This window comes from Danio rerio, chromosome 4 (assembly GCF_049306965.1).
Source record: "Danio rerio strain Tuebingen ecotype United States chromosome 4, GRCz12tu, whole genome shotgun sequence".
In the NCBI taxonomy this organism is placed as follows: Eukaryota; Metazoa; Chordata; class Actinopteri; order Cypriniformes; family Danionidae; genus Danio; species Danio rerio.
Genome location: NC_133179.1, coordinates 45,664,165 through 45,672,500, shown reverse-complemented (window position 1 = coordinate 45,672,500; position 8,336 = coordinate 45,664,165). Strand labels below are relative to the sequence as shown.

At 51.6% G+C, this 8,336-nt stretch overlaps 48 non-coding genes across 48 annotated transcripts in view; all 48 read left to right on the top strand.

Moving 5' to 3' along the window:
* The window catches only part of LOC137491761 (5S ribosomal RNA), a 119-nt gene extending 107 nt beyond the window's left edge, over positions 1–12 (top strand). Inside the window, exon 1 of the ribosomal RNA XR_011011733.1 lies at positions 1–12. This exon is cut by the window's left edge and continues 107 nt beyond it. This is a non-coding gene — a ribosomal RNA (5S ribosomal RNA).
* A 58-nt stretch (positions 13–70) lies between these two features.
* On the top strand, positions 71–189 carry LOC137491772 (5S ribosomal RNA). The gene has a single exon (XR_011011744.2). It is a non-coding gene; the product is annotated as a 5S ribosomal RNA (ribosomal RNA).
* Positions 190–247: 58 nt separating this feature from the next.
* LOC137493901 (5S ribosomal RNA) lies at positions 248–366 on the top strand. The gene has a single exon (XR_011013876.2). It is a non-coding gene; the product is annotated as a 5S ribosomal RNA (ribosomal RNA).
* A 58-nt stretch (positions 367–424) lies between these two features.
* Positions 425–543, top strand: LOC141382134 (5S ribosomal RNA). Its single transcript, XR_012403061.1, has one exon. It is a non-coding gene; the product is annotated as a 5S ribosomal RNA (ribosomal RNA).
* A 58-nt stretch (positions 544–601) lies between these two features.
* LOC141382133 (5S ribosomal RNA) lies at positions 602–720 on the top strand. The gene has a single exon (XR_012403060.1). It is a non-coding gene; the product is annotated as a 5S ribosomal RNA (ribosomal RNA).
* Positions 721–778: 58 nt separating this feature from the next.
* On the top strand, positions 779–897 carry LOC141383501 (5S ribosomal RNA). The gene has a single exon (XR_012404522.1). It is a non-coding gene; the product is annotated as a 5S ribosomal RNA (ribosomal RNA).
* A 58-nt stretch (positions 898–955) lies between these two features.
* Positions 956–1,074, top strand: LOC137493779 (5S ribosomal RNA). Its single transcript, XR_011013754.2, has one exon. It is a non-coding gene; the product is annotated as a 5S ribosomal RNA (ribosomal RNA).
* Positions 1,075–1,132: 58 nt separating this feature from the next.
* LOC141382132 (5S ribosomal RNA) lies at positions 1,133–1,251 on the top strand. The gene has a single exon (XR_012403059.1). It is a non-coding gene; the product is annotated as a 5S ribosomal RNA (ribosomal RNA).
* Positions 1,252–1,309: 58 nt separating this feature from the next.
* LOC141383718 (5S ribosomal RNA) lies at positions 1,310–1,428 on the top strand. The gene has a single exon (XR_012404752.1). It is a non-coding gene; the product is annotated as a 5S ribosomal RNA (ribosomal RNA).
* Positions 1,429–1,486: 58 nt separating this feature from the next.
* On the top strand, positions 1,487–1,605 carry LOC137493726 (5S ribosomal RNA). The gene has a single exon (XR_011013701.2). It is a non-coding gene; the product is annotated as a 5S ribosomal RNA (ribosomal RNA).
* A 58-nt stretch (positions 1,606–1,663) lies between these two features.
* On the top strand, positions 1,664–1,782 carry LOC137493902 (5S ribosomal RNA). The gene has a single exon (XR_011013877.2). It is a non-coding gene; the product is annotated as a 5S ribosomal RNA (ribosomal RNA).
* Positions 1,783–1,840: 58 nt separating this feature from the next.
* On the top strand, positions 1,841–1,959 carry LOC141382131 (5S ribosomal RNA). The gene has a single exon (XR_012403058.1). It is a non-coding gene; the product is annotated as a 5S ribosomal RNA (ribosomal RNA).
* A 58-nt stretch (positions 1,960–2,017) lies between these two features.
* LOC141382130 (5S ribosomal RNA) lies at positions 2,018–2,136 on the top strand. Its single transcript, XR_012403057.1, has one exon. It is a non-coding gene; the product is annotated as a 5S ribosomal RNA (ribosomal RNA).
* A 58-nt stretch (positions 2,137–2,194) lies between these two features.
* On the top strand, positions 2,195–2,313 carry LOC137491838 (5S ribosomal RNA). The gene has a single exon (XR_011011810.2). It is a non-coding gene; the product is annotated as a 5S ribosomal RNA (ribosomal RNA).
* A 58-nt stretch (positions 2,314–2,371) lies between these two features.
* LOC137491849 (5S ribosomal RNA) lies at positions 2,372–2,490 on the top strand. Its single transcript, XR_011011821.2, has one exon. It is a non-coding gene; the product is annotated as a 5S ribosomal RNA (ribosomal RNA).
* A 58-nt stretch (positions 2,491–2,548) lies between these two features.
* On the top strand, positions 2,549–2,667 carry LOC141383282 (5S ribosomal RNA). Its single transcript, XR_012404290.1, has one exon. It is a non-coding gene; the product is annotated as a 5S ribosomal RNA (ribosomal RNA).
* A 58-nt stretch (positions 2,668–2,725) lies between these two features.
* Positions 2,726–2,844, top strand: LOC141382129 (5S ribosomal RNA). Its single transcript, XR_012403056.1, has one exon. It is a non-coding gene; the product is annotated as a 5S ribosomal RNA (ribosomal RNA).
* A 58-nt stretch (positions 2,845–2,902) lies between these two features.
* Positions 2,903–3,021, top strand: LOC141383511 (5S ribosomal RNA). The gene has a single exon (XR_012404532.1). It is a non-coding gene; the product is annotated as a 5S ribosomal RNA (ribosomal RNA).
* A 58-nt stretch (positions 3,022–3,079) lies between these two features.
* LOC141383717 (5S ribosomal RNA) lies at positions 3,080–3,198 on the top strand. Its single transcript, XR_012404751.1, has one exon. It is a non-coding gene; the product is annotated as a 5S ribosomal RNA (ribosomal RNA).
* A 58-nt stretch (positions 3,199–3,256) lies between these two features.
* Positions 3,257–3,375, top strand: LOC141383403 (5S ribosomal RNA). Its single transcript, XR_012404420.1, has one exon. It is a non-coding gene; the product is annotated as a 5S ribosomal RNA (ribosomal RNA).
* Positions 3,376–3,433: 58 nt separating this feature from the next.
* LOC141383715 (5S ribosomal RNA) lies at positions 3,434–3,552 on the top strand. Its single transcript, XR_012404749.1, has one exon. It is a non-coding gene; the product is annotated as a 5S ribosomal RNA (ribosomal RNA).
* Positions 3,553–3,610: 58 nt separating this feature from the next.
* On the top strand, positions 3,611–3,729 carry LOC137492375 (5S ribosomal RNA). The gene has a single exon (XR_011012348.1). It is a non-coding gene; the product is annotated as a 5S ribosomal RNA (ribosomal RNA).
* Positions 3,730–3,787: 58 nt separating this feature from the next.
* Positions 3,788–3,906, top strand: LOC137492376 (5S ribosomal RNA). The gene has a single exon (XR_011012349.1). It is a non-coding gene; the product is annotated as a 5S ribosomal RNA (ribosomal RNA).
* Positions 3,907–3,964: 58 nt separating this feature from the next.
* LOC137492377 (5S ribosomal RNA) lies at positions 3,965–4,083 on the top strand. The gene has a single exon (XR_011012350.1). It is a non-coding gene; the product is annotated as a 5S ribosomal RNA (ribosomal RNA).
* A 58-nt stretch (positions 4,084–4,141) lies between these two features.
* On the top strand, positions 4,142–4,260 carry LOC141383499 (5S ribosomal RNA). The gene has a single exon (XR_012404520.1). It is a non-coding gene; the product is annotated as a 5S ribosomal RNA (ribosomal RNA).
* A 58-nt stretch (positions 4,261–4,318) lies between these two features.
* Positions 4,319–4,437, top strand: LOC137492379 (5S ribosomal RNA). Its single transcript, XR_011012352.1, has one exon. It is a non-coding gene; the product is annotated as a 5S ribosomal RNA (ribosomal RNA).
* A 58-nt stretch (positions 4,438–4,495) lies between these two features.
* On the top strand, positions 4,496–4,614 carry LOC137492380 (5S ribosomal RNA). The gene has a single exon (XR_011012353.1). It is a non-coding gene; the product is annotated as a 5S ribosomal RNA (ribosomal RNA).
* Positions 4,615–4,672: 58 nt separating this feature from the next.
* Positions 4,673–4,791, top strand: LOC137492381 (5S ribosomal RNA). Its single transcript, XR_011012354.1, has one exon. It is a non-coding gene; the product is annotated as a 5S ribosomal RNA (ribosomal RNA).
* Positions 4,792–4,849: 58 nt separating this feature from the next.
* On the top strand, positions 4,850–4,968 carry LOC137492383 (5S ribosomal RNA). Its single transcript, XR_011012356.1, has one exon. It is a non-coding gene; the product is annotated as a 5S ribosomal RNA (ribosomal RNA).
* A 58-nt stretch (positions 4,969–5,026) lies between these two features.
* On the top strand, positions 5,027–5,145 carry LOC137492384 (5S ribosomal RNA). The gene has a single exon (XR_011012357.1). It is a non-coding gene; the product is annotated as a 5S ribosomal RNA (ribosomal RNA).
* A 58-nt stretch (positions 5,146–5,203) lies between these two features.
* Positions 5,204–5,322, top strand: LOC137492385 (5S ribosomal RNA). Its single transcript, XR_011012358.1, has one exon. It is a non-coding gene; the product is annotated as a 5S ribosomal RNA (ribosomal RNA).
* A 58-nt stretch (positions 5,323–5,380) lies between these two features.
* On the top strand, positions 5,381–5,499 carry LOC137492386 (5S ribosomal RNA). Its single transcript, XR_011012359.1, has one exon. It is a non-coding gene; the product is annotated as a 5S ribosomal RNA (ribosomal RNA).
* A 58-nt stretch (positions 5,500–5,557) lies between these two features.
* Positions 5,558–5,676, top strand: LOC141383683 (5S ribosomal RNA). Its single transcript, XR_012404714.1, has one exon. It is a non-coding gene; the product is annotated as a 5S ribosomal RNA (ribosomal RNA).
* A 58-nt stretch (positions 5,677–5,734) lies between these two features.
* Positions 5,735–5,853, top strand: LOC137492388 (5S ribosomal RNA). The gene has a single exon (XR_011012361.1). It is a non-coding gene; the product is annotated as a 5S ribosomal RNA (ribosomal RNA).
* Positions 5,854–5,911: 58 nt separating this feature from the next.
* On the top strand, positions 5,912–6,030 carry LOC137492389 (5S ribosomal RNA). Its single transcript, XR_011012362.1, has one exon. It is a non-coding gene; the product is annotated as a 5S ribosomal RNA (ribosomal RNA).
* A 58-nt stretch (positions 6,031–6,088) lies between these two features.
* LOC137492390 (5S ribosomal RNA) lies at positions 6,089–6,207 on the top strand. Its single transcript, XR_011012363.1, has one exon. It is a non-coding gene; the product is annotated as a 5S ribosomal RNA (ribosomal RNA).
* Positions 6,208–6,265: 58 nt separating this feature from the next.
* On the top strand, positions 6,266–6,384 carry LOC137492391 (5S ribosomal RNA). Its single transcript, XR_011012364.2, has one exon. It is a non-coding gene; the product is annotated as a 5S ribosomal RNA (ribosomal RNA).
* Positions 6,385–6,442: 58 nt separating this feature from the next.
* On the top strand, positions 6,443–6,561 carry LOC141383714 (5S ribosomal RNA). The gene has a single exon (XR_012404748.1). It is a non-coding gene; the product is annotated as a 5S ribosomal RNA (ribosomal RNA).
* Positions 6,562–6,619: 58 nt separating this feature from the next.
* Positions 6,620–6,738, top strand: LOC137492394 (5S ribosomal RNA). The gene has a single exon (XR_011012367.1). It is a non-coding gene; the product is annotated as a 5S ribosomal RNA (ribosomal RNA).
* Positions 6,739–6,796: 58 nt separating this feature from the next.
* On the top strand, positions 6,797–6,915 carry LOC137492395 (5S ribosomal RNA). The gene has a single exon (XR_011012368.1). It is a non-coding gene; the product is annotated as a 5S ribosomal RNA (ribosomal RNA).
* A 58-nt stretch (positions 6,916–6,973) lies between these two features.
* Positions 6,974–7,092, top strand: LOC141383498 (5S ribosomal RNA). Its single transcript, XR_012404519.1, has one exon. It is a non-coding gene; the product is annotated as a 5S ribosomal RNA (ribosomal RNA).
* Positions 7,093–7,150: 58 nt separating this feature from the next.
* On the top strand, positions 7,151–7,269 carry LOC141383640 (5S ribosomal RNA). Its single transcript, XR_012404669.1, has one exon. It is a non-coding gene; the product is annotated as a 5S ribosomal RNA (ribosomal RNA).
* Positions 7,270–7,327: 58 nt separating this feature from the next.
* LOC137492398 (5S ribosomal RNA) lies at positions 7,328–7,446 on the top strand. The gene has a single exon (XR_011012371.1). It is a non-coding gene; the product is annotated as a 5S ribosomal RNA (ribosomal RNA).
* Positions 7,447–7,504: 58 nt separating this feature from the next.
* Positions 7,505–7,623, top strand: LOC141383322 (5S ribosomal RNA). Its single transcript, XR_012404336.1, has one exon. It is a non-coding gene; the product is annotated as a 5S ribosomal RNA (ribosomal RNA).
* Positions 7,624–7,681: 58 nt separating this feature from the next.
* On the top strand, positions 7,682–7,800 carry LOC137492400 (5S ribosomal RNA). The gene has a single exon (XR_011012373.2). It is a non-coding gene; the product is annotated as a 5S ribosomal RNA (ribosomal RNA).
* Positions 7,801–7,858: 58 nt separating this feature from the next.
* Positions 7,859–7,977, top strand: LOC141383713 (5S ribosomal RNA). Its single transcript, XR_012404747.1, has one exon. It is a non-coding gene; the product is annotated as a 5S ribosomal RNA (ribosomal RNA).
* A 58-nt stretch (positions 7,978–8,035) lies between these two features.
* On the top strand, positions 8,036–8,154 carry LOC137492402 (5S ribosomal RNA). The gene has a single exon (XR_011012375.1). It is a non-coding gene; the product is annotated as a 5S ribosomal RNA (ribosomal RNA).
* Positions 8,155–8,212: 58 nt separating this feature from the next.
* LOC137492403 (5S ribosomal RNA) lies at positions 8,213–8,331 on the top strand. Its single transcript, XR_011012376.1, has one exon. It is a non-coding gene; the product is annotated as a 5S ribosomal RNA (ribosomal RNA).
* Positions 8,332–8,336: the final 5 nt, after the last annotated feature.

Genomic DNA, 8,336 nt, shown 5'->3' with positions numbered 1-8,336 from the left:
GTGCTGTAAGCTTTTCGAAGCCCTTCATTTGGCAGCTGATTTAAATAGCCAACGCTTGACAGCCTCTTTCGCTTACGGCCATACCACCCTGGAAATGCCCGATCTCATCTGAACTCGGAAGTAAAGCAGKGTCGGGCCTGGTTAGTACTTGGATGGGAGACCGCCTGGGAATACCAGGTGCTGTAAGCTTTTCGAAGCCCTTCATTTGGCAGCTGATTTAAATAGCCAACGCTTGACAGCCTCTTTCGCTTACGGCCATACCACCCTGGAAATGCCCGATCTCATCTGAACTCGGAAGTAAAGCAGGGTCGGGCCTGGTTAGTACTTGGATGGGAGACCGCCTGGGAATACCAGGTGCTGTAAGCTTTTCGAAGTGCTTCATTTGGCAGCTGATTTAAATAGCCAACGCTTGACAGCCTCTTTCGCTTACGGCCATACCACCCTGGAAATGCCCGATCTCATCTGAACTCGGAAGTAAAGCAGGGTCGGGCCTGGTTAGTACTTGGATGGGAGACCGCCTGGGAATACCAGGTGCTGTAAGCTTTTCGAAGCCCTTCATTTGGCAGCTGATTTAAATAGCCAACGCTTGACAGCCTCTTTCGCTTACGGCCATACCACCCTGGAAATGCCCGATCTCATCTGAACTCGGAAGTAAAGCAGGGTCGGGCCTGGTTAGTACTTGGATGGGAGACCGCCTGGGAATACCAGGTGCTGTAAGCTTTTCGAAGCCCTTCATTTGGCAGCTGATTTAAATAGCCAACGCTTGACAGCCTCTTTCGCTTACGGCCATACCACCCTGGAAATGCCCRATCTCATCTGAACTCGGAAGTAAAGCAGGGTCGGGCCTGGTTAGTACTTGGATGGGAGACCGCCTGGGAATACCAGGTGCTGTAAGCTTTTCGAAGCCCTTCATTTGGCAGCTGATTTAAATAGCCAACGCTTGACAGCCTCTTTCGCTTACGGCCATACCACCCTGGAAATGCCCGATCTCATCTGAACTCGGAAGTAAAGCAGGGTCGGGCCTGGTTAGTACTTGGATGGGAGACCGCCTGGGAATACCAGGTGCTGTAAGCTTTTCGAAGTGCTTCATTTGGCAGCTGATTTAAATAGCCAACGCTTGACAGCCTCTTTCGCTTACGGCCATACCACCCTGGAAATGCCCGATCTCATCTGAACTCGGAAGTAAAGCAGGGTCGGGCCTGGTTAGTACTTGGATGGGAGACCGCCTGGGAATACCAGGTGCTGTAAGCTTTTCGAAGCCCTTCATTTGGCAGCTGATTTAAATAGCCAACGCTTGACAGCCTYTTTCGCTTACGGCCATACCACCCTGGAAATGCCCAATCTCATCTGAACTCGGAAGTAAAGCAGGGTCGGGCCTGGTTAGTACTTGGATGGGAGACCGCCTGGGAATACCAGGTGCTGTAAGCTTTTCGAAGCCCTTCATTTGGCAGCTGATTTAAATAGCCAACGCTTGACAGCCTCTTTCGCTTACGGCCATACCACCCTGGAAATGCCCGATCTCATCTGAACTCGGAAGTAAAGCAGSGTCGGGCCTGGTTAGTACTTGGATGGGAGACCGCCTGGGAATACCAGGTGCTGTAAGCTTTTCGAAGTGCTTCATTTGGCAGCTGATTTAAATAGCCAACGCTTGACAGCCTCTTTCGCTTACGGCCATACCACCCTGGAAATGCCCGATCTCATCTGAACTCGGAAGTAAAGCAGGGTCGGGCCTGGTTAGTACTTGGATGGGAGACCGCCTGGGAATACCAGGTGCTGTAAGCTTTTCGAAGCCCTTCATTTGGCAGCTGATTTAAATAGCCAACGCTTGACAGCCTCTTTCGCTTACGGCCATACCACCCTGGAAATGCCCGATCTCATCTGAACTCGGAAGTAAAGCAGGGTCGGGCCTGGTTAGTACTTGGATGGGAGACCGCCTGGGAATACCAGGTGCTGTAAGCTTTTCGAAGTGCTTCATTTGGCAGCTGATTTAAATAGCCAACGCTTGACAGCCTCTTTCGCTTACGGCCATACCACCCTGGAAATGCCCGATCTCATCTGAACTCGGAAGTAAAGCAGGGTCGGGCCTGGTTAGTACTTGGATGGGAGACCGCCTGGGAATACCAGGTGCTGTAAGCTTTTCGAAGCCCTTCATTTGGCAGCTGATTTAAATAGCCAACGCTTGACAGCCTCTTTCGCTTACGGCCATACCRCCCTGGAAATGCCCGATCTCATCTGAACTCGGAAGTAAAGCAGGGTCGGGCCTGGTTAGTACTTGGATGGGAGACCGCCTGGGAATACCAGGTGCTGTAAGCTTTTCGAAGCCCTTCATTTGGCAGCTGATTTAAATAGCCAACGCTTGACAGCYTCTTTCGCTTACGGCCATACCACCCTGGAAATGCCCRATCTCATCTGAACTCGGAAGTAAAGCAGGGTCGGGCCTGGTTAGTACTTGGATGGGAGACCGCCTGGGAATACCAGGTGCTGTAAGCTTTTCGAAGCCCTTCATTTGGCAGCTGATTTAAATAGCCAACGCTTGACAGCCTCTTTCGCTTACGGCCATACCACCCTGGAAATGCCCGATCTCATCTGAACTCGGAAGTAAAGCAGGGTCGGGCCTGGTTAGTACTTGGATGGGAGACCGCCTGGGAATACCAGGTGYTGTAAGCTTTTCGAAGTGCTTCATTTGGCAGCTGATTTAAATAGCCAACGCTTGACAGCCTCTTTCGCTTACGGCCATACCACCCTGGAAATGCCCGATCTCATCTGAACTCGGAAGTAAAGCAGGGTCGGGCCTGGTTAGTACTTGGATGGGAGACCGCCTGGGAATACCAGGTGCTGTAAGCTTTTCGAAGCCCTTCATTTGGCAGCTGATTTAAATAGCCAACGCTTGACWGCCTCTTTCGCTTACGGCCATACCACCCTGKAAATGCCCGATCTCATCTGAACTCGGAAGTAAAGCAGGGTCGGACCTGGTTAGTACTTGGATGGGAGACCGCCTGGGAATACCAGGTGCTGTAAGCTTTTCGAAGCCCTTCATTTGGCAGCTGATTTAAATAGCCAACGCTTGACAGCCTCTTTCGCTTACGGCCATACCACCCTGGAAATGCCCAATCTCATCTGAACTCGGAAGTAAAGCAGGGTCGGGCCTGGTTAGTACTTGGATGGGAGACCGCCTGGGAATACCAGGTGCTGTAAGCTTTTCGAAGCCCTTCATTTGGCAGCTGATTTAAATAGCCAACGCTTGACWGCCTCTTTCGCTTACGGCCATACCACCCTGGAAATGCCCGATCTCATCTGAACTCGGAAGTAAAGCAGGGTCGGACCTGGTTAGTACTTGGATGGGAGACCGCCTGGGAATACCAGGTGCTGTAAGCTTTTCGAAGCCCTTCATTTGGCAGCTGATTTAAATAGCCAACGCTTGACAGCCTCTTTCGCTTACGGCCATACCACCCTGGAAATGCCCAATCTCATCTGAACTCGGAAGTAAAGCAGGGTCGGGCCTGGTTAGTACTTGGATGGGAGACCGCCTGGGAATACCAGGTGCTGTAAGCTTTTCGAAGCCCTTCATTTGGCAGCTGATTTAAATAGCCAACGCTTGACAGCCTCTTTCGCTTACGGCCATACCACCCTGGAAATGCCCGATCTCATCTGAACTCGGAAGTAAAGCAGGGTCGGGCCTGGTTAGTACTTGGATGGGAGACCGCCTGGGAATACCAGGTGCTGTAAGCTTTTCGAAGTGCTTCATTTGGCAGCTGATTTAAATAGCCAACGCTTGACAGCCTCTTTCGCTTACGGCCATACCACCCTGGAAATGCCCGATCTCATCTGAACTCGGAAGTAAAGCAGGGTCGGGCCTGGTTAGTACTTGGATGGGAGACCGCCTGGGAATACCAGGTGCTGTAAGCTTTTCGAAGCCCTTCATTTGGCAGCTGATTTAAATAGCCAACGCTTGACAGCCTCTTTCGCTTACGGCCATACCACCCTGGAAATGCCCGATCTCATCTGAACTCGGAAGTAAAGCAGGGTCGGGCCTGGTTAGTACTTGGATGGGAGACCGCCTGGGAATACCAGGTGCTGTAAGCTTTTCGAAGCCCTTCATTTGGCAGCTGATTTAAATAGCCAACGCTTGACAGCCTCTTTCGCTTACGGCCATACCACCCTGGAAATGCCCRATCTCATCTGAACTCGGAAGTAAAGCAGGGTCGGGCCTGGTTAGTACTTGGATGGGAGACCGCCTGGGAATACCAGGTGCTGTAAGCTTTTCGAAGCCCTTCATTTGGCAGCTGATTTAAATAGCCAACGCTTGACAGCCTCTTTCGCTTACGGCCATACCACCCTGGAAATGCCCGATCTCATCTGAACTCGGAAGTAAAGCAGGGTCGGGCCTGGTTAGTACTTGGATGGGAGACCGCCTGGGAATACCAGGTGCTGTAAGCTTTTCGAAGTGCTTCATTTGGCAGCTGATTTAAATAGCCAACGCTTGACAGCCTCTTTCGCTTACGGCCATACCACCCTGGAAATGCCCGATCTCATCTGAACTCGGAAGTAAAGCAGGGTCGGGCCTGGTTAGTACTTGGATGGGAGACCGCCTGGGAATACCAGGTGCTGTAAGCTTTTCGAAGCCCTTCATTTGGCAGCTGATTTAAATAGCCAACGCTTGACAGCCTCTTTCGCTTACGGCCATACCACCCTGGAAATGCCCGATCTCATCTGAACTCGGAAGTAAAGCAGGGTCGGGCCTGGTTAGTACTTGGATGGGAGACCGCCTGGGAATACCAGGTGCTGTAAGCTTTTCGAAGCCCTTCATTTGGCAGCTGATTTAAATAGCCAACGCTTGACAGCCTCTTTCGCTTACGGCCATACCACCCTGGAAATGCCCGATCTCATCTGAACTCGGAAGTAAAGCAGGGTCGGGCCTGGTTAGTACTTGGATGGGAGACCGCCTGGGAATACCAGGTGCTGTAAGCTTTTCGAAGCCCTTCATTTGGCAGCTGATTTAAATAGCCAACGCTTGACAGCCTCTTTCGCTTACGGCCATACCACCCTGGAAATGCCCGATCTCATCTGAACTCGGAAGTAAAGCAGGGTCGGGCCTGGTTAGTACTTGGATGGGAGACCGCCTGGGAATACCAGGTGCTGTAAGCTTTTCGAAGTGCTTCATTTGGCAGCTGATTTAAATAGCCAACGCTTGACAGCCTCTTTCGCTTACGGCCATACCACCCTGGAAATGCCCGATCTCATCTGAACTCGGAAGTAAAGCAGGGTCGGGCCTGGTTAGTACTTGGATGGGAGACCGCCTGGGAATACCAGGTGCTGTAAGCTTTTCGAAGCCCTTCATTTGGCAGCTGATTTAAATAGCCAACGCTTGACAGCCTCTTTCGCTTACGGCCATACCACCCTGGAAATGCCCGATCTCATCTGAACTCGGAAGTAAAGCAGGGTCGGGCCTGGTTAGTACTTGGATGGGAGACCGCCTGGGAATACCAGGTGCTGTAAGCTTTTCGAAGCCCTTCATTTGGCAGCTGATTTAAATAGCCAACGCTTGACAGCCTCTTTCGCTTACGGCCATACCACCCTGGAAATGCCCRATCTCATCTGAACTCGGAAGTAAAGCAGKGTCGGGCCTGGTTAGTACTTGGATGGGAGACCGCCTGGGAATACCAGGTGCTGTAAGCTTTTCGAAGCCCTTCATTTGGCAGCTGATTTAAATAGCCAACGCTTGACAGCCTCTTTCGCTTACGGCCATACCACCCTGGAAATGCCCGATCTCATCTGAACTCGGAAGTAAAGCAGGGTCGGGCCTGGTTAGTACTTGGATGGGAGACCGCCTGGGAATACCAGGTGCTGTAAGCTTTTCGAAGTGCTTCATTTGGCAGCTGATTTAAATAGCCAACGCTTGACAGCCTCATTCGCTTACGGCCATACCACCCTGGAAATGCCCGATCTCATCTGAACTCGGAAGTAAAGCAGGGTCGGGCCTGGTTAGTACTTGGATGGGAGACCGCCTGGGAATACCAGGTGCTGTAAGCTTTTCGAAGCCCTTCATTTGGCAGCTGATTTAAATAGCCAACGCTTGACAGCCTCTTTCGCTTACGGCCATACCACCCTGGAAATGCCCGATCTCATCTGAACTCGGAAGTAAAGCAGGGTCGGGCCTGGTTAGTACTTGGATGGGAGACCGCCTGGGAATACCAGGTGCTGTAAGCTTTTCGAAGTGCTTCATTTGGCAGCTGATTTAAATAGCCAACGCTTGACAGCCTCTTTCGCTTATGGCCATACCACCCTGGAAATGCCCGATCTCATCTGAACTCGGAAGTAAAGCAGGGTCGGGCCTGGTTAGTACTTGGATGGGAGACCGCCTGGGAATACCAGGTGCTGTAAGCTTTTCGAAGTGCTTCATTTGGCAGCTGATTTAAATAGCCAACGCTTGACAGCCTTTTTCGCTTACGGCCATACCACCCTGGAAATGCCCAATCTCATCTGAACTCGGAAGTAAAGCAGGGTCGGGCCTGGTTAGTACTTGGATGGGAGACCGCCTGGGAATACCAGGTGCTGTAAGCTTTTCGAAGCCCTTCATTTGGCAGCTGATTTAAATAGCCAACGCTTGACAGCCTCTTTCGCTTACGGCCATACCACCCTGGAAATGCCCGATCTCATCTGAACTCGGAAGTAAAGCAGGGTCGGGCCTGGTTAGTACTTGGATGGGAGACCGCCTGGGAATACCAGGTGCTGTAAGCTTTTCGAAGCCCTTCATTTGGCAGCTGATTTAAATAGCCAACGCTTGACAGCCTCTTTCGCTTACGGCCATACCACCCTGGAAATGCCCGATCTCATCTGAACTCGGAAGTAAAGCAGGGTCGGGCCTGGTTAGTACTTGGATGGGAGACCGCCTGGGAATACCAGGTGCTGTAAGCTTTTCGAAGTGCTTCATTTGGCAGCTGATTTAAATAGCCAACGCTTGACAGCCTCTTTCGCTTATGGCCATACCACCCTGGAAATGCCCGATCTCATCTGAACTCGGAAGTAAAGCAGGGTCGGGCCTGGTTAGTACTTAGATGGGAGACCGCCTGGGAATACCAGGTGCTGTAAGCTTTTCGAAGTGCTTCATTTGGCAGCTGATTTAAATAGCCAACGCTTGACAGCCTCTTTCGCTTACGGCCGTACCACCCTGGAAATGCCCGATCTCATCTGATCTCGGAAGTAAAGCAGGGTCGGGCCTGGTTAGTACTTGGATGGGAGACCGCCTGGGAATACCAGGTGCTGTAAGCTTTTCGAAGCCCTTCATTTGGCAGCTGATTTAAATAGCCAACGCTTGACAGCCTCTTTCGCTTACGGCCATACCACCCTGGAAATGCCCGATCTCATCTGAACTCGGAAGTAAAGCAGGGTCGGGCCTGGTTAGTACTTGGATGGGAGACCGCCTGGGAATACCAGGTGCTGTAAGCTTTTCGAAGTGCTTCATTTGGCAGCTGATTTAAATAGCCAACGCTTGACAGCCTCTTTCGCTTATGGCCATACCACCCTGGAAATGCCCGATCTCATCTGAACTCGGAAGTAAAGCAGGGTCGGGCCTGGTTAGTACTTGGATGGGAGACCGCCTGGGAATACCAGGTGCTGTAAGCTTTTCGAAGTGCTTCATTTGGCAGCTGATTTAAATAGCCAACGCTTGACAGCCTCTTTCGCTTACGGCCATACCACCCTGGAAATGCCCGATCTCATCTGATCTCGGAAGTAAAGCAGGGTCGGGCCTGGTTAGTACTTGGATGGGAGACCGCCTGGGAATACCAGGTGCTGTAAGCTTTTCGAAGTGCTTCATTTGGCAGCTGATTTAAATAGCCAACGCTTGACAGCCTTTTTCGCTTACGGCCATACCACCCTGGAAATGCCCAATCTCATCTGAACTCGGAAGTAAAGCAGGGTCGGGCCTGGTTAGTACTTGGATGGGAGACCGCCTGGGAATACCAGGTGCTGTAAGCTTTTCGAAGCCCTTCATTTGGCAGCTGATTTAAATAGCCAACGCTTGACAGCCTCTTTCGCTTACGGCCATACCACCCTGGAAATGCCCGATCTCATCTGAACTCGGAAGTAAAGCAGGGTCGGGCCTGGTTAGTACTTGGATGGGAGACCGCCTGGGAATACCAGGTGCTGTAAGCTTTTCGAAGCCCTTCATTTGGCAGCTGATTTAAATAGCCAACGCTTGACAGCCTCTTTCGCTTACGGCCATACCACCCTGGAAATGCCCGATCTCATCTGAACTCGGAAGTAAAGCAGGGTCGGGCCTGGTTAGTACTTGGATGGGAGACCGCCTGGGAATACCAGGTGCTGTAAGCTTTTCG